The sequence below is a fragment of the Pseudorca crassidens genome, chromosome 13 (genome assembly GCF_039906515.1).
Source record: "Pseudorca crassidens isolate mPseCra1 chromosome 13, mPseCra1.hap1, whole genome shotgun sequence".
NCBI classification, from domain to species: Eukaryota; Metazoa; Chordata; class Mammalia; order Artiodactyla; family Delphinidae; genus Pseudorca; species Pseudorca crassidens.
Window position 1 is genome coordinate 92510378 of NC_090308.1, and position 24365 is coordinate 92534742.

Below are 24365 nucleotides of genomic sequence, written 5' to 3' on the forward strand. Positions count from 1 at the left end.
TTTATGGAAGGTGTCATGGTTTATTTTATACCTCAAACTTGACTGGGCCACAGGGTGGCCAGATATTTGGTCAAACATTACTCTGGGTGTATCTGTGAGGATTTCTTTTTTTGTTTGTTTTTTTCTTTTTAACATCTTTATTGGAGTATAATTGCTTACAAAGATGTGTTAGTTTCTCCTTTATAACAAAGTGAATCAGCTATACATATACATTTATCCCCATATCTCCTCCTCCTTGAGTCTCCTTCCCACCCTCCCTATCCCAGCCCTCTAGGTGGACGCAAAGCACGGAGCTGATGTCCCTGTGCTATGCAGCTGCTTTCCACTAGCTATCTATTTTATATCTGGTGGCGTATATATGTCCATGCCACTCTCACTTCGTCCCAGCTTGCCCTTTCCCCCTCCCCATATCCTCAAGTCCATCATCTACGTTTGCGTCTTTATTCCTGTCCTGTCCCTAAATTCTTCAGAACCATTTTTTTTTAGATTCCATATAAATGTGTTAGCATATGGTATTTGTTTTTCTCTTTCTGACTTCACTCTGTATGACAGTCTCTAGGTCCATCCACCTCACTACAAATAACTCAATTTTGTTTCTTTTTATGGCTGAGTAATATTCCATTGTATATATGTGCCACATCTTCTTTATCCATTCATCTGTCGATGGACACTTAGATTGCTTCCACGTCCTGGCTATTGTAAATAGAGATGCAATGAACATTGTGGTACATGACTCTTTCTGAACTACGGTTTTCTCAGGGTATATGCCCAGTAGTGGGATTGCTGGGTCGTATGTAGTTCCATTTTTACTTTTTTAAGGAACCTCCATATTGTTCCCCGTAGTGGCTGTATCAATTTACATTCCCACCAACAGTGCAAGAGGGTTCCATTTTCTCCACATCCTCTCCAGCATTTGTTGTTTGTAGATTTTTTGATGATGGCCATTCTGACCGGTGTGAAGTGATACCTCATTGTAGTTTTGATTTGCATTTCTCTAATGATTAGTGATGTTGAGCATCCTTTCATATGTTTATTGGATATCTGTATATTTTCTTTGGAGAAATGTCTCTTTAGGTCTTCTGCCCATTTTGAGGTTGGGTTGTTTGTTTAATTGGTATTGAGCTGCATGAGCTGCTTGTAAATTTTGGAGATTACTCCTTTGTCAGTTGCTTCAGTTGCACATATTTTCTCCCATTCTCAGGGTTGTCTTTTCGTCTTCTTTATAGTTTCTTTTGCTGTGCAAAATATTTTAAGTTTCATTAGGTCCCATTTGTTTATTTTTGTTTTTCTTTCCATTAGTATAGGAGGTGGGTCTAAAAGGATCTTGCTGTGATTTATGTCATAGACTGTTCTCCCTATGTTTTCCTCTAAGGGTTTTATAGTGTCTGGCCTTACATTTAGGTCTTTAATCCATTTTGAGTTTATTTTTGTGTATGATTTAAGGTGGTTTTCTAATTTCATTCTTTTACATGTAGCTGTCCAGTTTTCCCAGCACTACTTATTGAAGAGGGTGTCTTTTCTCCATTGTATATCCTTGCCTCCTTTGTCAGAAATAAGGTGACCATATGTGCGTGGGTCACCTCTGGGCTTTCTATCCTGTTCCATTGATCTTGATTTCTGTTTTTGTGCCAGTACCATACTGTCTTGACTACTGTAACTTTGAGTATAGTCTGAAGAAGGGAGCCTGATTCCTCCAGCCCCATTTTCCTTTCTCAAGGTTGCTTTGGCTATTTGGGGTCTTTTGTGTTTCCATATAAATTGTGAATTTTTTTGTTCTAGTTCTGTGAAAAAGTTCTGTAGTTTGATAGGGATTGCGTTGAATCTGTAGATTGCTTTGGATAGTAGAGTCATTTTCGCAATGTTGATTCTTCCAATCTAAGAACATGGTTTATCTCTCCAACAGTTTGTATCATCTTTAATTTCTTTCATCAGTGTCTTATAGTTTTCTGCATACAGCTCTTTTGTTTCCTTAGGTAGGTTTTTTCCTAGGTATTTTATTCTTTTGTTGCAATGGTAAATGGGAGTGTTTCCTTCATTTCACTTTCAGATTTTATATCATTAGTGTATAGGAATGCAAGAGATTTCTGAGCATTAATTTTGTATCCTGCTACTTTACCAAATTCATTGATTAGCTCTAGCAGTTTTCTGGTAGCATCTTTAGGATTCTCTGTGTATAGTATAATGTCATCTGCAAACGGTGACAGTTTTACTGCTTCTTTTCCAATTTGGATTCCTTTTATTTCTTTTTCTTCTTAGATTGCTCTGGTTAAAACTTCCAAAACTATGTTGAATAATAGTGGTGAGAGTGGGCAACCTTGTCTTGTTCCTGATCTCAGTGGAAATGATTTCAGTTTTTCACCATTGAGAACGATGTTGGCTGTGGGTTTTTCATATATGGCCTTTATTATTTTGAGGTAAGTTCCCTCTATGCCTAATTTCTGCAGGGTTTTTATCATAAATGGGTGTTGAATTTTGTCAAAGGTTTTTCTGCATCTATTGAGATGATCCTACGGTTTTTCTCCTTCATTTTGTTAATATGATTTATCACATTGATTGATTTGTGTATATTGAAGAATCCTTGCACCCCACTCGATCATGCTTTATGATCCTTTTAATATGCTGTTGGATTCTGATTGCTAGTATTTTGTTGAGGATTTTTGCATCTAACTTTCTTAGTGGTATTGGCCTGTAGTTTTCTTTTTTTGTGAAATCTTTGTCTGGTTTTGGTATCAGCGTGATGGTGGCCTCATAGAATGAGTTTAGGAGTGTTCCTCCTTCTGCTGTATTTTGGAAGAGTTTGAGAAAGACAGGTGTTAATTCTTCTCTAAATGTTTGATAGAATTCGCCTCTGAAGCCATCTGGTCTTGGGCTTTTGTTTGTTGGAAGATTTTTAATCACAGTTTCAATTTCAGTATTTGTGATTGGTCTGTTTATATTTTCTATTTCTTCCTGTCAGTCTCGGAAGGTTGTGCTTTTCTAAGAATTTGTCCATTTCTTCCAGGTTGTGCATTTTATTGGCATAGAGTAGCTTCTAGTAATCTCTCATGATCCTTTATATTTCTGCAGTGTCAGTTGTTACTTCTCCTTTTTCATTTCTAATTCTATATTTTGAGTCTTTTCCCCTTTTTTTCTTCATGAGTCTGGCTATTGTTTGTCAATTTTGTTTATCTTCACAAAGAACAAGGTTTTCATTTTATTGATCTTTCCTATTGTTTCCTTCATTTTTTCTCATTTATTTCTGATTTGATCTTTATGATTTCTTTCCTTCTGCTAACTTTGGGGGTTTTTCTGTTCTTCTTTCTCTAATTTTTTTAGGTGTAAGGTTTCGTTTCTTATTTGAGATGTTTCTTCTTTCCTGTGGTAGGATTGTATTGCTATATACTTCCCTCTTAGAGCTGCTTTTGCTTCATCCCATAGGTTTTGGGTCATCGTGTTTTCATTGTCATTTGTTTCTAGGTATTTTTGGATTTCCTCTTTGATTTCCTCAGTGATCTCTTGGTTATTTAGTAGTGTATTGTTTAGCCTCCATGTGTTTGTATTTTTTACAGATTTTTTTCCTGTAATTGATATCTAGTCTCATAGCATTGTGGTTAGAAAAGATACTTGATATGATTTCAATTTTCTTAAATTTATGAATGCTTGATTTGTGACCCAAGATATGATCTATCCTGGAGAATGTTCCATGAACACTTGAGAAGAAAGTGTATTCTGTGGTTTCTGCATGGAGTGTCCTATAAATATCAATTAAGTCCATCTTCTTTAATGTATCATTTAAGGCTTGTGTTTCATTCATTATTTATTTTCAGTTTGGATCATCTGTCCATTTGTGAAAGTGGGGTGTTAAAGTGCCCTACTGTTATTGTGTTACTGTAGATTTCCCCTTTTATGGCTCTTTGCATTTGCCTTATGTATTGAGGTGCTCCTATGTTGGGTGCATAAATATTTACAATTTTTATATCTTCCTGTTGGATTCATCCCTTGCTCATTTGTAGTGTCCTTCTTTCTCTCGTAATAGTCTTTATTTTAAAGTCTATTTTGTCTGATAGGAGATTTGTTACTCCAGCTTTCTTTTGATTTCCATTTGCATGGAATATCTTTTTCCATCCCCTCACTTTCAGTCTGTATGTGTCCCTCAGTCTGAAGTGGGTCTCTTGTAGACAGCATATATATGGGTCCTGTTTTTGTATACATTCAGCCAGTCTAAGTCTTTTGGGTGGAGCATCTAAACCATTTACATTTAAGGTAATTATCGATATGTATGTTCCTATTACCAGTTTCTTAATTGTTTTGGGTTTGTTATTGTAGGTATTTTCCTTCTCTTGTGTTTCTTGCCTAGAGAAGTTCCTTTCGCATTTTTGTACAGCTGGTTTGTTGGTGCTGGATTCTCTTAGCTTTTGGTTGTCTGTAAAGGTTTTAATTTCTCTGTCAAATCTGAATGAGATCCTTGCTGGGTAGAGTAATCTTCATTGTATGTTTTGCCCTTTCATCACTTTAAATGTCATAACACTCCCATCTGGCTTGCAGTGTTTCTGCTGAAAGATCAGCTGTTAAATACAAGGAAATCCCCAAAAGGTTATTTGTTGCTTTTCCCTCCCTGCTTTTAATATATTTTCTTTGTATTTAATTTTTGATAGTTTGATTAATATGTGTCTTGGCGTGTTTCTCTGATAGTATCCTATCGGACTCTCTGGGCTTCCTGGACTTGATTGACTATTTCCTTTCCCATATTAGGGAAATTTTAAACTATAATCTCTTCAAATAGTTTCTCAGTCCCTTTCTTTTTCTTTTCTTCTTTCAGGACTCCTATAATTCGAATGTTGGGGCATTTAATGTTGTCCCAGAGGTCTCTGACACTGTCCTCAATTCTTTTCATTTTTTTTCTTTTTTCTGCTCTGCAGTAGTTAGTTCCACTCTTTTATCTTCTGGGTCGCTTATCTGTTCTTCTTCCTTAGTTATTCTACTATGGATTCCTTCTAGAGAATTTTAATCTCATTTATTGTGTTGTTCATCATTGTTTGCTCTTTAGTTCTTCCAGGTCCGTGTTAAGTGTTTCTTGTGTTTTCTGCATTCTATTTCCAAGATTTTGGATCATCTTTGCTGTCATTACTCTGAATTGTTTTTCAGGTAAACTGCCTATTTCCTTTTCCTTTGTTTGGTCTGGTGGGTTTTTACCTTGCTCCTTCATCTGCTGTGTATTTCTCTGTCTTCTCATCTTGCTTAACTTACTGTTTGCGATCTCCTTTTCGCAGCCTTCAGGTTTGTAGTTCCTTTTGTTTTTGGTGTCTGCCCCCAGTGGGTAAGGTTAGTACAGTAGGTTGTGTAGGCTTCCTTGTAGAGGTTACTGGTGCCTGTGTTCTGGTGTATGAGGCCGGATCTTGTCCTTCTGGTGGGTAGGACCATATCCGGTGGTGTGTTTTGGTGTGTCTGTGACCTTTTTATAATTTTAGGCAGCCTCTCTGCTAATGGGTGGGGTTGTGTTTCTGTCTGGCTAGTTGTTTGTCATAGGGTGTCCAGCACTGTAGCTTGCTGCTCGTCGAATGGAGCTAGGTCTTAGCTTTGAGATGGAGATTTCTGACAGCTTTCGCCATTTGATATTACGTGGAGCTGGGAGGTCTCTGGTGGACCAGTGTCCTGAACTCGGCTCTTCCACCTCAGAGGCTCAGGCCTGACACCCGGCCAGAGCACCAAGACCCTGTCAGCCACACATCTCAGAAGAAAAGTGAGGGAGAAGGAGAGGGAGAGGGAGAGGGAGAGAGAAAGAAAGCTATTAAAATAAAATAAAGTATTAAAAATAAAAAAGGAAAAAGGTAATTAAAAAGAAGAAAAAAGAAAGAAAGAAGAGAGCAAACCCAAACCCAAAACTGAACCAAAACACAAACCCACCAATGAGAGCAAGAGCTAAAAACTATACTAAAAAAACAAAACAAAACAAAACAAAATGGGCCGACAGAACCCTAGCACAAATGATAAAAGCAAATCTATACAGACAGAATCACACAAAGAAGCATGCACAAACACACTCACAAAAAGAGAAAAAGGAAAAAAAATATATATATAAATGAAGAGAGCAACCAAATCAATAAACAAATCTACCAGTGATAACAAGCTCTAAATACTCAATTAAGATAAACATAAAGCCAGAAACAAATTAGATGCAGAAAGCATACCCCAAGTCTACAGTTGCTCCCAAAGTCCACCTCCTCAATTTTGGGATGATTTGTTGTCTATTCAGGTATTCCACAGATGCAGTGTCCATCAAGTTGATTGTGGAGCTTTAATCCGCTGCTCCTGAGGCTGCTGGGAGAGATTTCCCTTTCTCTTCCGTGTTCGCACAGCTCCCGGGGTTTAGCTTTGGATTTGGCCCCACCTCTGCCTGTAGGTCACCTGCGGGCATCTGTTCCCTGCCCAGACAGGACGGGGTTAAAGGAGCAGCTGATTAGGTGGCTCTGGCTCACTAAGGCTGGGGGTAGGGAGGAGTATGGAATGTGAGGCGAGCCTGCAGTGGCAGAGTCCAGAATGACGTTGCAACAGCCTGAGAAGAAATGTGTTCTCCTGGGGAAGTTGTCCCTGGATCACAGGACCCTGGCAGTGGCAGGCCACACAGGCTCCTGGAGGGGAGGTGTGGATAGTGACCTGTGCTTGCACACAGGCTTCTTGGTTGCTGCAGAAGCAGTCTTAGCATTTCATGCCTGTCTCTGGTGTCTGCACTGATGGCCAGAGCTTGTGTCCATCTCTGGAGCTCATTTAGGTGGTGCTCTAAATCCTCTCTCCTCGTGCACCTGGAAACAATGGTCTCTTACTTCTTAGGCCATTCCAGACTTTTTCCCAGACTCCCTCCCAGCTAACTGTGGGGCACTAGCCCCCTTCAGGCTGTGTTCATGCAGCCAAGCCCAGTCCTCTCTTGGGATCTGACCTTGGAAGCCATGACCTCAGCTCCCAGCCCCCACCCACCTGGGCGGGTGAGCAGACAAGCCTCTCAGACTGGTGAGTGCTGATCGGCACTGATCCTCTGTGCGGGAATCTCTCTGCTTTGCCCTCTGCACCCCCACTGCTGTGCTCTCCTCCGTGGCTCTGAAGCTTCCCCACCCACCCACTCGCCACCTCCGCCAGTGAAGGGGCTTCCTAGTGTGTGGAAACTTTTCCTCCTTCACAGCTTCCTTCCAGAGGTGCAGATCCCATCCCTATTCTTTTGTCTCTGGTTTTTCTTTTTTCTTTTGCCCTACCCGGGTACATGGGGAGCTTCTTGCCTTTTGGGAAGTCTGAGGTCTTCTACCATTGTTCAGTAGGTGTTCTGTTCCACAGGTAGTTGTATTTCTGATGTATTTGTGGGGAGGAAGGTGACCTCCACATATTATTCCTCCGCCATCTTGAAGGTCCCTTTGTGAGGATGTTTCTGGAGGAGATTAATGCTTGAATCAGAAGACTGAGTAAAGCAGATTGCCCTCCCTAAGGTAGGTAGGTCTCACCCTATCAACTGAAAACTTGAAAAGAACAAAAATATACTGAGTTGTTTTTCCTGTCTGACTGCCTTCTGGCTGGGGCATTGGTCTTTTCCTGCCTTCAGACTCAAAGTGAAATATCAAGAGCTCTTAGTTCTCAAGCCTGTAGTCATTCTACTGGAACTTACACCATTGGCTCTCCTGGTGCTCAGGCCTTTGAACTCAGACTGGAATACACTATCAGCTCTTCCTGGTCTCCATCTTGCTGACTGCAGATCTTGGGACTTCTCAGCCTTCATAATTAAGTGAGCCAATTTCTTGTAATAATCTTTTCAGGGAGAGAGAGAGAGAGAGAGAGAGGGAGGGAGAGAGAGAGAGGGAGGGAGGGAGGGAGGGAGAGGGAGAGAGAGATAGAGAGAGAGATACCCATCTCCTATTGGTTCTGTTACTCTGGAGAACCCTGAATAATACAGTAGGAGCTTAATAATAATAATAATATAATAATAATACAGTAGGAGCTTCTTCTGTAGGAGTTTTGATGAACTTCATGCTCAGGGATGTCCTTGTCTGTAATTACTGTTTAGTATTCAAAACATGGCCTCTTTGTGTGGCTGTGGCTCTACATCTCAGGTTTAGTGTGATTGTAACTCTGTTGTCCTGCATGCTATAGGCCTTGCCTTCTGAAGTAACGATTCACTTTTAATACTATGCTATTTTGGAATATTGTTTTCTGAGATCTATTTACTTTGGATCCATTTACCCCTGGCATCTAAGCTGCCTTTCTGTGGGATTCCTAGTGCTCCTATCTTCTCAGCATGGATTATGTCCCCAGTAGCTTTCCTTCAGGATAGGTCTTTGTCTTTCTGAAAAAGACTATTTGTAGTACATTGAGGGATGCCTGGGGATTTAGGCTGTAATGGTTTGATCTCCTCTGTGTGCTTCCCTGGGTCTTTTCCTTTTACATGTATCAGAAACCTGGAGCCTGCAAGTTCTTCTTACAGTATTGAAGATTGTTTTAGCTTCTTTTGAAATCAAGTTTTTGTTTGTTAATCCTGGGTTCCATGACCTGTATGGTCCCTCAGTGTTCACCTATCTCTTCTCTGCTACCACTGGGCAGCAGCTGACCAAGCAAGGATCTGATGCTGTGGAACAGTCTGGCCACACATTCACCCTCAGTGGTTCGTAGAGGATCTGGCCATATAGCTTCAGTGAATGTGTCATCTGTGAATTACTAATTTTTCTATCTCTTTTGATCTTTTATAAAAAGGTTTGGGGGGATTTAACGATTGCTCCAGTGATGGTCCTGTTGTCAGTGGCTTATAAATAATTTTTGATCTCTTTTGATAATATTAAAGTTATTCATTTTAGAAAATCCATTAAATTTATTATATATTTATATAGATTATATATAAACTTAGGCATATATTTATAAAGTGTCATATGTTAGTTATGAATTATGTATTATACAGTATGCATCATTCATAATACAACATTTTGTTAAATGTTAAATAATTTAACTAACATACAACCTATGTTAAATAATTTAAATATGGTTAATAATATCCAATAGCATTTTATACAATTTTATATTGACCTTATGATAATGTAATATATTTGATATCTGCACTCCCTCATTAGGACATAAGCCAATAGAGAACTGAAATTTTATTTTATGAATCTTTACAACAACAAGTGACTAAAAACAATACTTGATATGTATTAGCAATTAAAATATAATTTTTAAAGTGTTACAGTTCAAATTTGGAACATCTTATTACTTAAACTTTATCACATTTTTCAACTGTCAACCTAAAACCTAAGAATAAATCCACAAAATCAACAGTCATGTGCTGGAAAAATGAGTAATAAAAAAATTTCAGGGAACACCATCAAAACATATTACATAAAAATAAATATTCAGATTTCACATATGAATCCCCATAGTTGAATTGATTTTGTATATATGTCCATGATATTTAATCACTCCTGTATATAAGACTAAGGTTTCCTGAAGAATTTCTAAAATAGTATATGAGATCAAAACATCTAAACTTTCATAGAGCAATTTTGTTGCACAGATATTTACTTGCTAAGATACAGTAGCAGAGGAACTGTGACACTCATTGTTCTCTCCAAAATTTCACTTTAAATATATTTTGGGGGCTTCCCTGGTGGCACAGTGGTTGAGAGTCCACCTGCTGATGCAGGGTACACGGGTTCGTGCCCCGGTCCGGGAAGATCCCACATGCCGCGGAGTGGCTAGGCCCGTGAGCCATGGCCACTGAGCCTGCGCATCCAGAGCCTGTGCTCCGCAATGGGAGAGGCCAAAACAGTGAGAGGCCCACGTACCGAAAAAATAATAATAATAATAAAAATAAATATATTTTAGGGGTGGTGGTGGTGGAAAATAAATGTTTAACTTAGACAGTGAAATATTTTCCTGTATATCATCTTCCACCCAGTAAATTTGTAACACATTAGCCGAAGCTTCCTTAACGGAGTGCGGTTTGGGGAAGATGATATTTTGATAGAAAAAACATCCTGTATCTTACACAAAATTGACATTTTCTTCTTATTGATTACTAATATTTTTCTTGATGTACAGTAAATCAGTCCCTTAAATCCTGTAATCTATATTAAATTTTTTCCTGAGGAAATTATACTTTACATAACCATTTTAATGTGTTCCTTCACATCTTTGAAAGTGTATATCAGATTTGACTTTCCAGTTCTGTAGTTCCCCACTATCTGATAGCTATTTTTTTTCCAGCATCATACCATATTATTCTAATCCAGAAAGTTTGAAAGAAACATTTATAAATAGAACTTTCTTGAAAATGTTTGCAATTTTTAGTACAAGTACTTTTGAAATTTACAGGTAAAAACATCTGTAGACAAGTCTTTCCCATTCTTGGAGGACAAAGCCTAGCACATTTTCAGCAATTTATTTGACTTTCACTGCCTATTTTTTCCAAGGAGTCAATTTCTCTTTTTCTGCAGAGTCTGTGAATAGGACTACATTGTCAGTTGAGAGGTGGCACAGATTTCCCTGGTTAGCTGCCCCCTTGCTCTTTTTCCAGTGCTGTCACCAGAGAGAAATGACTCTAGGCCTCAGTAAAGAAAACACTTTCTGTCAAGTTGTTCCATCCACGTAGGAAGAGGACAGTAAGTGTCCATATGCAAACCTCCGCTCGACTTCCTTCTACCTAATAGAGTTTGTGCTTTGTGTGACTGCACAAACCATTCTAGAACTCACAGAAGTATTTGAAAGAGAATGAACTTTCAGGGGCCAAAAGGATGGCCATTGGCTTCTATATGTGAAATTTGTTGGGCAGATGAAGTTCATCTTTGGTACTCTGGTGTTATTTCAAATTATATCTGTGGAACTTTGTTTTTTCTTTTCCTTGTCTCCATTTCGTGCATGCCTAAATGTCCAGGCAATATCAAAATATATCCTAATGAAAGAAGAGCAATAGTTACTTAGTAGAGAGAGGTAAGAAGTCATACAGAAACATCAATTTAAAAGAAAAGTCCTAGGGCCCATTTTGCTCAAAGCTAAGCCTGTGTGAGTCTTTCTCTGTCATTTATCTCTCTCACAGAGGCTTACCAGTCTGTGAACAGGCACTGAGCATCCTTAATGTAAACACAAGGTATTGTGTGACCTTCCCTGGTGGGTTTTTATTTTATATACCATTATAAATGAGCAATAAAATATATTGCTATTTAAAACACTAAGAATAGTGAATTTTCAATGGGGCACTTGCAAAAGAAGATGGCATCAATTCTCCAAACAATTCCACCTATAAAATCTGTTAGTAAGGACAGCCTTGATAATAGAAGTACATCAGAGGTTCTTGCTACTCAGGATTGTGGTTGAGTTGGTATTTTTGGTAGAGTCTCATGGTTTGTGTTTCACATCAGTGTTTTAGTTTTTGTTCCTCGATAGTACACAAGAGAAATACATGTGTCTAAGGATTATACCCTTGCTTCAGATTAGATCTCAATTTTCCACTGCTAGTATTGAAATTTCTGGGCTTTCTCTGATGGTCTAAGATGAGTACTTCATGCTTCTTAAATGTATATGAAGCATCTGCAATATATTTCTCTAATATTGTGGTCTTTTTTTGAACCTATCACTATTAGAAAATACATAGCATGTTATAATTATATAATAACGAACATTTTTGATCCCGTGGTGTTTGGCTTTGAGTTTTAGGAGATCATAAAATGCTTTGAGACAGGAGTAGATTTTCTTGTTTGTCATTAAGGTTTGATGGTTATTGACAAAGCAAACTTTATATTGTAAATTCTCTTGAAAGTGACAAACAACTTAACAAAATTTAGGTTTATAAATTCAGAGTAATCACCTCTCATCTTAAAGCAACACCACTATTGACTAGCTAACAAATATGCTAAAACACCCTCACAAAATCCCATTTTCATTATTCCTCCTGGAAATCGCTTGGGTGATATTCATTTGCCCGATTTAAGAGTTTACTTACATGATTTTTGAGTCAAATGATTTTTATTTTGTTAAAAGTATTATGAACAGAGTGGTAAAAGTCATCTAGGACCTATAATGGTAAAGGTAGATATCAAATAATATTGTTTTACTGGGAAAAAAATCTATACAGAATAGCTGTGGACCCAAGAATCTCATTTTTATGTACATAAAGAATGTCTAAAAATTTCTCACCATTTTACTATAGGAGGCATGGTAACTTACACATGTGTTTATGTTAACTGGATCTACTTTTAGGAGAAATTAAAAATCAACCCATTTATCCAGTTTAAATGCTAACAATGCCCTCATTGGACATCGTTATTATAGTACACCTGAATCCTACTGACACAGTATAAACCTATATGTCCTTGGTAAGTGTTTCATATTCAGTCTTCTATACTTCTTGAAAATATAAAAGTGGCTACACATAAGACAAATAAAAGTATCCATTACTTCAGGAATATTCTTAAAGCAATGGTTCCATGTATGTGGGTCAATCTACTGAGTTTAAATTTTGATTTCACCTATTATTAGGTGTGTCATATTGGAAAATTCACATGACTTCTTAAAATATCAGCTTCTTAATCTATAAAATTAGGTAAATCTAGTACTTAATTCCTGCATTATTGTAAAGGTTAAATATGGTAGAGTATATAACATTATTAGAACAAATCTAGGTGCATGGAGAACACACAATAAGTAATAATTTCTGAGCTTGTTCAGGCATTGGCTCTGCTTTTCTTTCCAGGATCAAGACAATTACCAAATAGGACTCAAAGCTCTGTTATTTTTTAGAGCTAAGAAAAATTCTAGTAGAGATTTGCTGAAAAGATAGTGTCAGAAGCTCATTTTACCATTTTGGTATCATTCTTTGGCACAAGGAAGTTGATTCTTTCCTCACATGCACCTAACACACCTTGTTTGCCTTTTGAAAATTTATGCTGCTATTAAACATCAAAAATTATATCACATGGAAATGTCTTTCTGGGAGGGTGTGCTGTTACTGTTGAATCATCTTTCTGTGGTATCATTAGGTACAAAAGCTTTGAAGTAAGACCTAAATCCAAAATTCTCACAGATGTTGCATGAAAACAGATTTCAAAAAGGATCTCTGTGCTCTTTCACAGACAGGTAAACATCTGTGAGAGAGAAAAAAGAAAGCAGGAGAGACAGAGAGAAACTCACTTAAAGGCTTAACTTTGAACAAAACAGGCCTTAGGCCTTTTCTTTCAAATCCAGGTCTCTATTTATATGACTTCCTGCCCCTCTACTAGGTAACAATTGAAGTCTCACTTTGTGAACTAATTTACATTGAGCTCTTCCTTAGCCCTCAATAGTTCTTTTTAAAGTGAGGTTTGTTTTCCCTAATGAGGATCAGCTGTGAGCAGGGGTGGCCAAAATAAATTCCCTTTAACAAGCTGTGCCTCTGCTTAGGCTGAAATGTGGAGAAGAGGAGAGGCCAAGAATACATAAAAGATCTTGAGCCTGCCGGTTAACATTGAAGATCCTATAAATGCAATGTATTTAGACTCACCACATTTTTCTTTATTAAGGAATTATTATATTCCAAACACTAAAGCTACAAAATGAGGATAAACAAAGCCATGAAAAGAATGACCATCTTTGATAGCTCTTGGGCCATAAATTAACTTTCTCTATTTTTAATAAGTCTACAAAATTTAGATCAAGGTTCATTTTATTAAAATTATTTGTTTTTCTTTGTCTTTTCATTTTATCAACTAGTGGCTTAGAAGTACTCATGCCATCACAAAATGAAGAAAAAGAAAACAAAACTACAAATTAGAAAGAGTCAATCTATCAGGATTATAGCTTGATCTCTCAAAGCCTAGAGCTTACTAAAACCTCAAAATAATTTCATCAAACAATGTTATAACTGGAGATAAACAGCCCAGTTTTCTTTAAGTTTTCAAGTCTCTTGTCTTCTATTATTAGTTTGTCATATGATTTATTTTTCAAAAAACAAGGATCTATCAAATTGTGCCACTAAATCTCTTCTCTACTTTGATCTTCATTTATGCTTTAAGGCAAAACAGTCTATGTGATGCTCAGCTTTATGGAATGTAGATTCTTTGCTCTTCATGTATAATCCAAGCTTCCCTCACCTCCAAGCATTCTGGAACTGACTGATGGCAAGCCTACCTCAAAATGTCTTTTCTTATCCTCAGTAAGAATATAACAATAAACAGGAAGAAATGATGATGCTACTGCAGCCTGTGAGCACAGCTGCTCATTTCGTCAGTTCTGCTATCACCTCTGGCTCAGAGGTTCCATTTTCTCTGCTTCTATGGGATGTGTCAGGACTGCTCTGACAGCAAGCCCCATAGGCACATGGCATAAAGCTTCTTGCTTTTAAAGCCGGCTTTTACTGGCTCACCAGTTGAGTGTAGTAGCAGTTCTAATGATAACTGGGGAGCTAGTAGAATAATCCAAAAAGTGCTGCCCTCAAATTCTGAGTTAATGAAAAGAAAACGAACTTAGAGTAAACACATCATACTCTGAAGATAAAAGAAAACATATTCTTCTAGTTAACACTAATTATACGAATATTATTATTATCGTATTCTTTTTTCTTAAAAGCTCATGAGTTTTCGGTCAGAAAAATGTGGGTGGAAGTCCTGACTTTATAACCTATGAGCATTATGACTAGAGAAATTAGAATAATCCTATAATGTCCTTGAAATTCTTGAACTCAGCTACAAATCACTTGGTATAATCATATGCTGATTAAGATTTTGTGATGTTTAAATAACATAATATGTATTCATGATTAGGATTATGAGAGACACAGAAGTAATCACTCAGCATGGATTTTTTTTGTCTTTAAAAACAAAAAAAAAAAACATTAAAACTCTTTCTCTCTACCAGGTTAAATATACCTACCTTAAAAGCAGGGCGTTCCCTGACTTCTTTCTCTATTTCTATAGGTTTTGGTGTTTTACTGGCCATAATGAATTGAATCATGGCCCCCAAAATATAGGTCCATGCCCTTATATTCAGAATGTCTGAATTATTCCTAGTATGGCAAAAGATGTGATTAAGTTAAGAATCTTGAGAGGAAAAACTTATCTTGGATTAACAGGAGGGCCCTAAATGCAATCACATTTATCTTTATGAGAGAGAAACAGTTTTGAGACAGACAGAAAAGGAGAAACACAAACACAGGAGGAAGAAGCTGTGTGACCCAGAGACTGGAGCAGTATAGCCACAAGCCAAGGAACACGTGGAGTCACCAGAAGTTGGAAGTGGCAAAAATAGATGCTCCGCTCTAGCTTTGGGAGGGAATGTAGCCCTGCCAACACGTTGATTTAGGATTTTTGGCCTCTAAAACTGTGAGACAATAAATTCCTATAGATTTAAGGCACCGGTTTCTGATGTTTTTATAGGAACCACAGGAAACTAATGCATTGCCATTTTATCACTTTGCGCATTCCAAGTGTATCTTGGCAACTTATCGATAGACTGTTACGACCTTGAAAGTGGAAATCACATCTTACTCCTCTTTGTGTAGAATTCAGTACCTCGCCCAAGTCTGTACACTTCGCAAGGTCTAGAACAAAATTCCCAAATGGATTAATAAATGCCACCATCAGTGAGAGAATTATTCTGGACCCAGTTCCTAAGTACAATGATTAAGAATACTGATTTGGTGAAAAGTCAGCAAAATTGAACAATTATCTAGATATACCTTTTGGGGGAAAGGATAAAATGAAACATGCATTTTAACACTGAAAAGATTTAAAAGTCACATAGGAAATAACTGTCATTGACCTATCTAAGAGATGAACTGACAATCTAAGAGAAGAATTCGTAAAAGGATTTTTGTATATTGTGTTGATTGTACTTCCGGTTTTTAGTCCAAATTGTAAGGAGCCTGAAAGTTGTTACTTGCTTCCTCACAACAGGAAAGCTGATGAATAAACTGAAAAGCAGCAACTCTTTTTAGAGTCATCAGGGAGCTAAAGCCACAAGGCAAACTGCTGCCCCTAAACCTGGAGAAATAGGAGAATACAGAGAATCACAGCTTACTGGGAGTATAAACCCAGAAGTGGAACAGAATCCCATCACTGGTGCCAATCCCAGTAGGAACACAAACTATATTGACAGAGTGCTAGAGGCTCAGTGTGCACTAGCTTGAGAGTTAAAATCTCCATGTGGCCCCAATCTTTTATACGTTTTACCTCTAGGAGTCCCATTAGATTCTTACTGTGAAGAATAGAGGAAAAATTCTCTCATACTTCTGGCAGGGGGAGGGGAAAGTCACTATTCTGAAATATGCCCACATGTCCCTGTTCTTAACAAAGTGCACCCTCAAGGGAAACTTTTACCAGAGCCAAACAGTTTGGAATTTATCTAAGCCTAACCTCACTGGCAGAAGAGAAATACCCAACTCCAGCCCTCCAGCTCTTTGAAAGAGAAGAAAATCGTAGATGATATGTTTGAATACATGTTCAGGAAGCAGAAATACAATGAAAGAGTAATAACTGTTACAGCTGGTCAGAGAAGTTACCACCCAGTGACTGCTTAAGGCATCCTGGCCATTACCCAGTCAATTTGATAAAGAATCCAAGAAAGATTCAACACCAAGACCCAAGATAATTACTGAGGGATGGACTCCAACAATATTACTGAGTTAAAAACAGGAAAGCATGAAGATCAGGAGACAAGGGATGGGACGTAGTGGAGGAAGTCCTAAGTTGAAGATGAATGGAAGTTCAAGGAAGAAGACTGCTGCATGAGTGGAGATCAACCAGTTCAAAGTGAAACAGAAGAAGCACCTGCAAGAAAATATTATGGTTGGGAAAAAGTCTAATTCTAGAAGGAGAATAGATCTCTGGATCATTTGGGGAAAATTTAAAAATAGTTACAGAAAACAAGACAAAGGAAGCACTGAAGTATTTTCTCCAGGAAAACACAAGAAAGACACAGGAAAGACATTCAACTGTGTGCACAACTGGGTCATGCAGTGAACACACTTTACATGTTTTTTTCCCCTATATATGTGTATTTATTTGTTAATTTTATTAACCAAAGAGAAGAAAAGAGCTATTCTTGTTTCATAGGGGTGAATTTGTTTTTTAAAAAATAATCATAAAAGTACATACTGCAGAGGTTTCAGCTTGATTGATAGTGATTTGCAGATATATCTAATCTACTGAACGATCTCAGAATTCCATAGACTTTTACTTGTGAAGAAACATTTTACATAAAACGGCCCTTTGTTAAATTTTGGCCTAGCCAGTTTTTGGTTTTTGCAGCAAAATTATTTGGTTCACATATTAAAATACAACTATATGGTTTCTTTTTCATTTCTCTTTATCTAATCTTATTTCGTGTTTTTTTCCCTTCAGTTTTCTACCTCATTACACTTTCCTCCTTTTATAATCTCATCCCTTTTTAAAATATGGAACTGACTCTCTTCTAAATAATACACAGTGAATATGTGCATAGATGGAAATTAATTGGGAGAGCTATTACTTCTAAAAGAGGGAAAGGAAAATAGGATAACAACATAGAAATGTGCTTCCTGAACTGCCTTTTCTGTAATCTTTCTCTTCCATTATGGCACATCCATTTTTTTTTCCTCTTTACTGTGTATACCTAGATTCTGTATCATTTCAAATCCAGTTTTTTCTGGCACATTATGCTCCAACATAGTGCCAGTTTTTTGTTCTTAAACAGATTACTTATTTCTTATATCTTCTTGGGTCTCACTTTGTTTCTTCTTCTGATGGGGAACAAAACACTTCAAGAAATCCATCACTGTGCTCTTAGAGTGGTTTTCCTTAGGCATTGTTTGAAGTTCTCAGTTTAACATGAAAAAAAAAATGATTCATATAAGTTATGCACATTGTTACATAAAAATGCAAACTAAAGATGAATATAGTATATTCTATCTTCAGAATTCTCAGCTCAATCATGTAACGTTTATAAAGATATTATATATCAATCTTTCTTGTAAAATATATTGTCTAAGAAGTTCCACATCAATAATAATCAATTTAGTATTAATAACTGACAAATAAATACATACCACTATTCTTTGAGGCCTATATTATTTTTTTAATATTTATTTATTTACTTGGCTGCACCAGTTCTTAGTTGCAGCAGGAGGGCTCCTTAGTTGTGGCACGTGAACTCTTAGTTGCAGCATGCACGTGGGATCTAGTTCCCTGACCAGGGATTGAACCCAGGCCCCCTGCATTGGGAGCATGGAGTCCTATTCACTGCACCACCAGAGAAGTCCCTGAGGCCTGTATTATTACATGCAATTTACATATGAGGAAATAGAGAGTTTAGAGATATGAGTAGTTGCTCTAGATGACACAGTTCATAAATAAGAAATGGTGCTGAAATTTAAACATATAAATATTTAAACCCACACGTATTTAAATCCAAATTTGGTGTATATATTAAATATTGATATTGTAAATATGATAAATATTGGTGGTAATCTATTACATTTCACGATAATTTACATTGTATAATATTTATTTGATTTTGACCATTTTGTAGCCTCACAATAGGCTGGCTGAAAGGAAATAAAGAAGATAACTTTTCTATTAGAATAAAATTCTATTTTTTTAATCCATGATATGGAGTTGAAAACTAAAATTCAAAAGATCAATAATGTATACATAATAATGGGTAATATTGGCTTCTTAAATTGTCAAAAGTAAATATGTCAGAATAAGCCCGTGTAAGATTTAATTATAGGCTCAAATAGATCCATCCCTACAAGCAGGGTAAAGCATTTTCACTGACAGACCATGGAGTCCCTGTTATTGAATTCTGCTCATACTAAAGAAACAGTCATCAATTTGGTGACTTAAACGTTTAATTTTCTAAAGACACAAGAGTGAACACCCAGTGGAATGAGAATTGTGCACGCAATTACAATTTGTATTGTAGACAACAACCAAACACGGCAAAGGGACATAAAATAAGGTTTGCATGGACTGATATTTAACATGCTTTTGACTGATAATGTCTAACAATGTAAATATATTACTTTTTCCTTGTGGATGTATACGTATAATAAAATTTAATGAAAAATCTCAATGGGTATTATGAAACTTAATTAAATAATTTAAAAATTAGTCTGGAGAGGAAGTTTAGGATCATTTACCATACTTCCCCCTTTTGTGGTCCAAGGCCCAACAATGCCTGCTCTTCTTTACTGGGATTTCCAGTCCATTCACATTTCGACTTCCTTCCATCATCTTCTCATTTCTGTTTCTATATTTTAAATCCCTTGGCTTCTGATTCCAACCTCTCTTTTCCTAGTGCTTGAGAAAGTGTTTTGCCTGTTTTTCTTTCACAGTCTCAGCCCAGTTACACTTACTTCTGGACATATTCTTTAAACTGACTTCTCCAGGCCTAGGCCAGCTGTAAGATTATAGGGAGAAAATCAAACATCCAAGTGTGTGGCTACACTTGTGAACAGTTTGCCTCCAATTGTTTGGCAAAACCAGTCTCCTTCTGCTCAGTCAACCTCACAATCACTGGGGGAGGATCTAAGTTTTTAATCCTTCCAGGCCTTCATTCCAAAGCCCCATTTCTCCTTTTTTTTTTTAACATTTTTATTGGAGTATAATTGCTTTACAATGGTATGTTAGTTTCTGCTTTTTAAAAAAGTGAATCAGCTATACATATATATATATATATATATATATATCCACATATCTCCTCCCTCTTCAGTTTCGCTCCCACACTGCCTATCCCACCCCTCTGGGTAGACACAAAGCACAGAGCTGATGTCCCTGTGCTATGCAGCTGCTTCCCACTAGCTATCTATTTTACATTTGGTAGTGTATATATGTCCATGACACACTCTCACTTCGTCCCAGCTTACCACTTCACCCTCCCTGTGTCCTCAAGTCCATTCTCTACGTCTGCATCTTTATTTCTGTCCTGCCCTTAGGTTCTTCAGAAACAATTTTTTTTTTTAGATTCCATATATACGTTTTAGTATATGGTATTTGTTTTTTTCTGTCTGACTTACTTCACTCTGTATGACAGTCTCTAAGTCCATCTGCCTCACTACAAATAACTCAATTTCATTTCCTTTTATGGCTGAGTAATATTCCATTGTTTATATGTGCCACATCTTCCTTAACCATTCATCTGTTGATGGACACTTAGGTTGCTTCCATGTCCTGGCTATTGTAAATAGAGCTGCAATGAATATTGCGGTACATGAATCTTTTTGTTATGGTTTTCTCAGGGTATATACCCAGCAGTGGGATTGCAGGGTCATATGGTAGTTCTATTTTTACTTTCTTAAGGAACCTCCATACTGTTCTCCATAGTGGCTGTATCAATTTACATTACCACCAACAGTGAAAGAGGGTTCCCTTTTTTCCACACCCGCTCCAGCATTTATTGTTTGTAGATTTTTTGATGATGGCCATTCTGACTGGTGTGAGGTGATACTTCATTGTAGTGTTCATACTTCATTGTAGCATTTCTCTAATGATTAGTGATGTTGGGCATCCTTTCATGTGTTTGTTGGCAATCTGTATATCTTCTTTGAAGAAATGTCTATCTAGGTCTTCTACCCAATTTGGACTGGGTTGTTTGATTTCTTGATATTGAGCTCCATGAGCTACCTGTACATTTTGGAGATTACTCCTTTGTCAGTTGCCTCATTTCCAAATATTTTCTCATATTCTGAGGGTTGTCTTTTCATCTTGTTTATGATTTCCTTTGCTGTACAAAGCCTTTTAAGTTTCATTAGGTCCCATTTGTTTATTTTTGTTTTTATTTCCATTTCTCTAGGACGTGGGTCAAAAAGGATTTTGCTGTGATTTATGTCATAGAATGTTCAGTCTATGTTTTCCTCTAAGAGTTTTACAGTGTCTGGCCTTGCATTTAGGTGTTTAATCCATTTTGAGTTTATTTTTGTGTATGGTATTAGGGAGTGTTCTAATTTCATTCTTTTACATGTACCTGTCCAGTGTTCGCAGCACCATTTATCAAAGAGGCTGTCTTTTCTCCATTGTATATTCTTGCCTCCTTTATCAAAAATAAGGTGAACATATGTGCGTGGGTTTATCTCTGGGCTTTCTATCCTGTTCCATTGACCTTGATTTCTGTTTTTGTGCCAGTACCATACTGTCTTGATTACTGTAGCTTTGTACTATAGTCTGAAGACAGGGAACCTGATTCCTGCAGCTTCTTTTTTCTTTCTCAAGATTGCTTTGGCTATTTGGGGTCTTTTGTGTTTCCATGCAAATTGTGAAATTTTTTGTTCTACTTCTGTGAAAAATGACATTGGTCGTTTGATAGGGATTGCATTGAATCTGTAGAGTACTATGGGTAGTAAAGTTATTTTCACAATGTTGATTCTTCCAATCCAATAACATGGTATATCTCTCCATCTGTTTGTATCATCTTTAATTTCTTTCATCAGTGTCTTATACTTTTTTTTTTGTTGTTGTATGCGGGCCTCTCTGTTGTGGCCTGTCTCGTTGCGGAGCACAGGCTCCGGATGCGCAGGCTCACTGGCCATGGCTCATGGGCCTAGCCACTCCGTGGCATGTGGGATCTTTCCAGACTGGGGCACGAACCCGTGTCCCCTGCATCGGGAGGTGGACTCTCAACCACTGTGCCACCAGGGCAGCCCTCTTATAGTCTTTTGTGTACAAGTCTTTTGTCTCCTTACATAGGGTTATTCCTAGGTATTTTATTCTTTTTGTTGCAGTGGTAAATGGGAGTGTTTCCTTAATTTCTCTTTCAGATATTTCATCATTAGTGTATAGGAATGCAAGGGATTTCTGTGCATTAATTTTGTATCCTGCTACTTTACCAAATTCATTGATTAGCTCTAGTAGTTTTCTGGTAGCATCTTTAGGATTCTCTATGTATAGTATAATGTCATCTGCAAACAGTGACAGTTTTACTGCTTCTTTTCCGATTTGGATTGTTTTATTTCTTTTTCTTCTCTGATTGCTCTAGCTAAAACTTCCAAAACTATGTTGAATAATAGTGGTGAGAATGGGCAAACTTGTCTTGTTCCTGATCTTCATGGAAATAGTTTGTTTTTCACCTTTGAGCATGATGTTGGCTGTGGGTTTGTCATATATGGCCTTTATTATGTTGAGGTAAGTTCCCTCTATGCCTACTTTCTGGAGGGTTTTTATCACAAATGGATGTTGCATTTTGTCAAAAGCTTTTTCTGCATCTATTGAGATGATCATATGGTTTTTATTCTTCAATTTGTTAATATGGTTTATCACACTGATTTGAGTATATTGAAGAATCCTTGCATTCCTGGGCTAAACCCCACTTGCTTATGGTGTATGATCCTTTTAATATGCTGTTGGATTCTGGTTGCTAGTATTGTGTTGAGGATTTTTGCGTCTATATTTATCAGTGTTATTGGCCTGTAGTTTTTTTGTGTGTGTGAAATCTTTGTCTGGTTTTGGTATTAGGGTGACGGTGGCCTTGTAGAATGAGTTTGGGAGTGTTACTCCCTCTGGTATATTTTGGAGCAGTTTGAGAAGAATAGGTGTTAGGTTTTCTCTAAATGTTTGATAGAATTCGCCTGTGAAGCCAGCTGGTACTGGGCTGTTGTTTGTTGGAAGATTTTTAATCACAGTTTCAATTTCACTGCTTGAGATTGGTCTGTTTATATTTTCTATATCTTCCTGGTTCAGTTTTGGAAGGTTGTGCTTTTCTAAGAATTTGTCCATTTCTTCCAGGTTTTCCATTTTATTGGCATATAGTTGCTTATAGTAATCTCTCATGATCCTTTGTATTTCTGCAGTGTCAGTTGTTACTTTACCTTTTTCATTTCTATTCTTTTGATTTGAGTATTCTCCCTTTTTTCCTTGATGACTCTGGCTAATGGTTTATCAATTTTGTATATCTTCTCAAAAAACCAGCTTTTAGTTTTATTGATCTTGGCTATCATTTCCTTCATTTCTTTTTCATTTATTTCTGATCTGATCTTTATGATTTCTTTCCTTCTGCTAACTTTGGGGTTTTTGTTCTTCTTTCTCTAATTGCTTTAGGTGTAAGGTTAGGTTGTTTATTTGAGTTGTTTCTTGTTTCTTGACGTAGGATTGTATTGCTATAAACTTCCCTCTTAGAACTGCTTCTGCTGCATCCCATAAGTTTTGGGTCACTGTGTTTTCATTGTCATTTATTTCTAGGTATTTTTTGATTTCCTCTTTGATTTCTTCAGTGATCTCTTGGTTATTTAGTAGTGTATTGTTTAGCCTCCCTGTGTTTGTATATTTTACAGTTTTTTTTTCCTGTAATTCTTATGTAGTCTCATAGCATTGTAGTCGGAAAAGATACTTGATACAATTTCAATTTTCTTAAAATATATCAAGGCTTGATTTGTAACCCAAGATATGATGTATCCTGGAGCACGTTCCATGAGCACTTGAGAAGAAAGTGTATTCTGTTGTTTTTGGATGGAATGTCCTATAAATATCAATTAAGTCCATTTTGTTTAATGTATTTAAATATTAATTAAGTCCATCTTATTTAATATATCATTTAAAGCATGTGTTTCCTTATATATTTTTATTTTGGATGATCTGTCCATTGGTGAAAGTGGAGTGTTAAAGTCCCCTACTATGATTGTGTTACTGTCGATTTCCCCTTTTATGGCTGTTAACATTTGCCTTATGTATTGAGGTGCTCCTATGTTGGGTGCATAAATATTTACAGTTGTTATATCATCTTCTTGGATTGATCCCTTAAAGTCTATTTTGTCTGATATGAGAATTGCTACTCCAGCTTTCTTTTGATTTCCATTTGCATGGAATATCTTTTGCCATCCCCTCACTTTCAGTCTGTATGTGTCCCTAGGTCTGAAGTGGGTCTCTTGTAGACAGCATATATATGGGTCTTGTTTGTATCCATTCAGCCAGTCTATGTCTTTTGGTTGAAGCATTTAATCCATTTACATTTAAGGTAGTTATTGATATGTATGTTCCTATTACCAGTTTCTTACTTGTTTTGGGTTTGTTATTGTAAGTCTTTTCCTTCTCTTGTGTTTCCTGCCTAGAGAAGTTCCTTTATCATTTGTTGTAAAGCTGGTTTGGTGGTACTGAATTCTCTTAGTTTTGCTTGTCTGTAAAGGTTTTAATTTCTCTGTTGAATCCGAATGAGATCTTTGCTGGGTAGAGTAATCTTGGTTGTAGGTTTTTCCCTTTCATCACTTAAAGTATGTCCTGCCACTCCCTTCTGGCTTGCAGAGTTTCTGCTGAAGGATCAGATGTTAACCTTATGGGTATTCCCTTGTATGTCATTTGTTATTTTTCCCATGCTGCTTTTAATATTTTTTCTTTGTATTTACTTTTTGATAGTTTGATTAATATGTGTCTTGGCATGTTTCTCCTTGGATTTATCCTGTATGGGACTCTCTGTGCTTCCTGGACTTGATT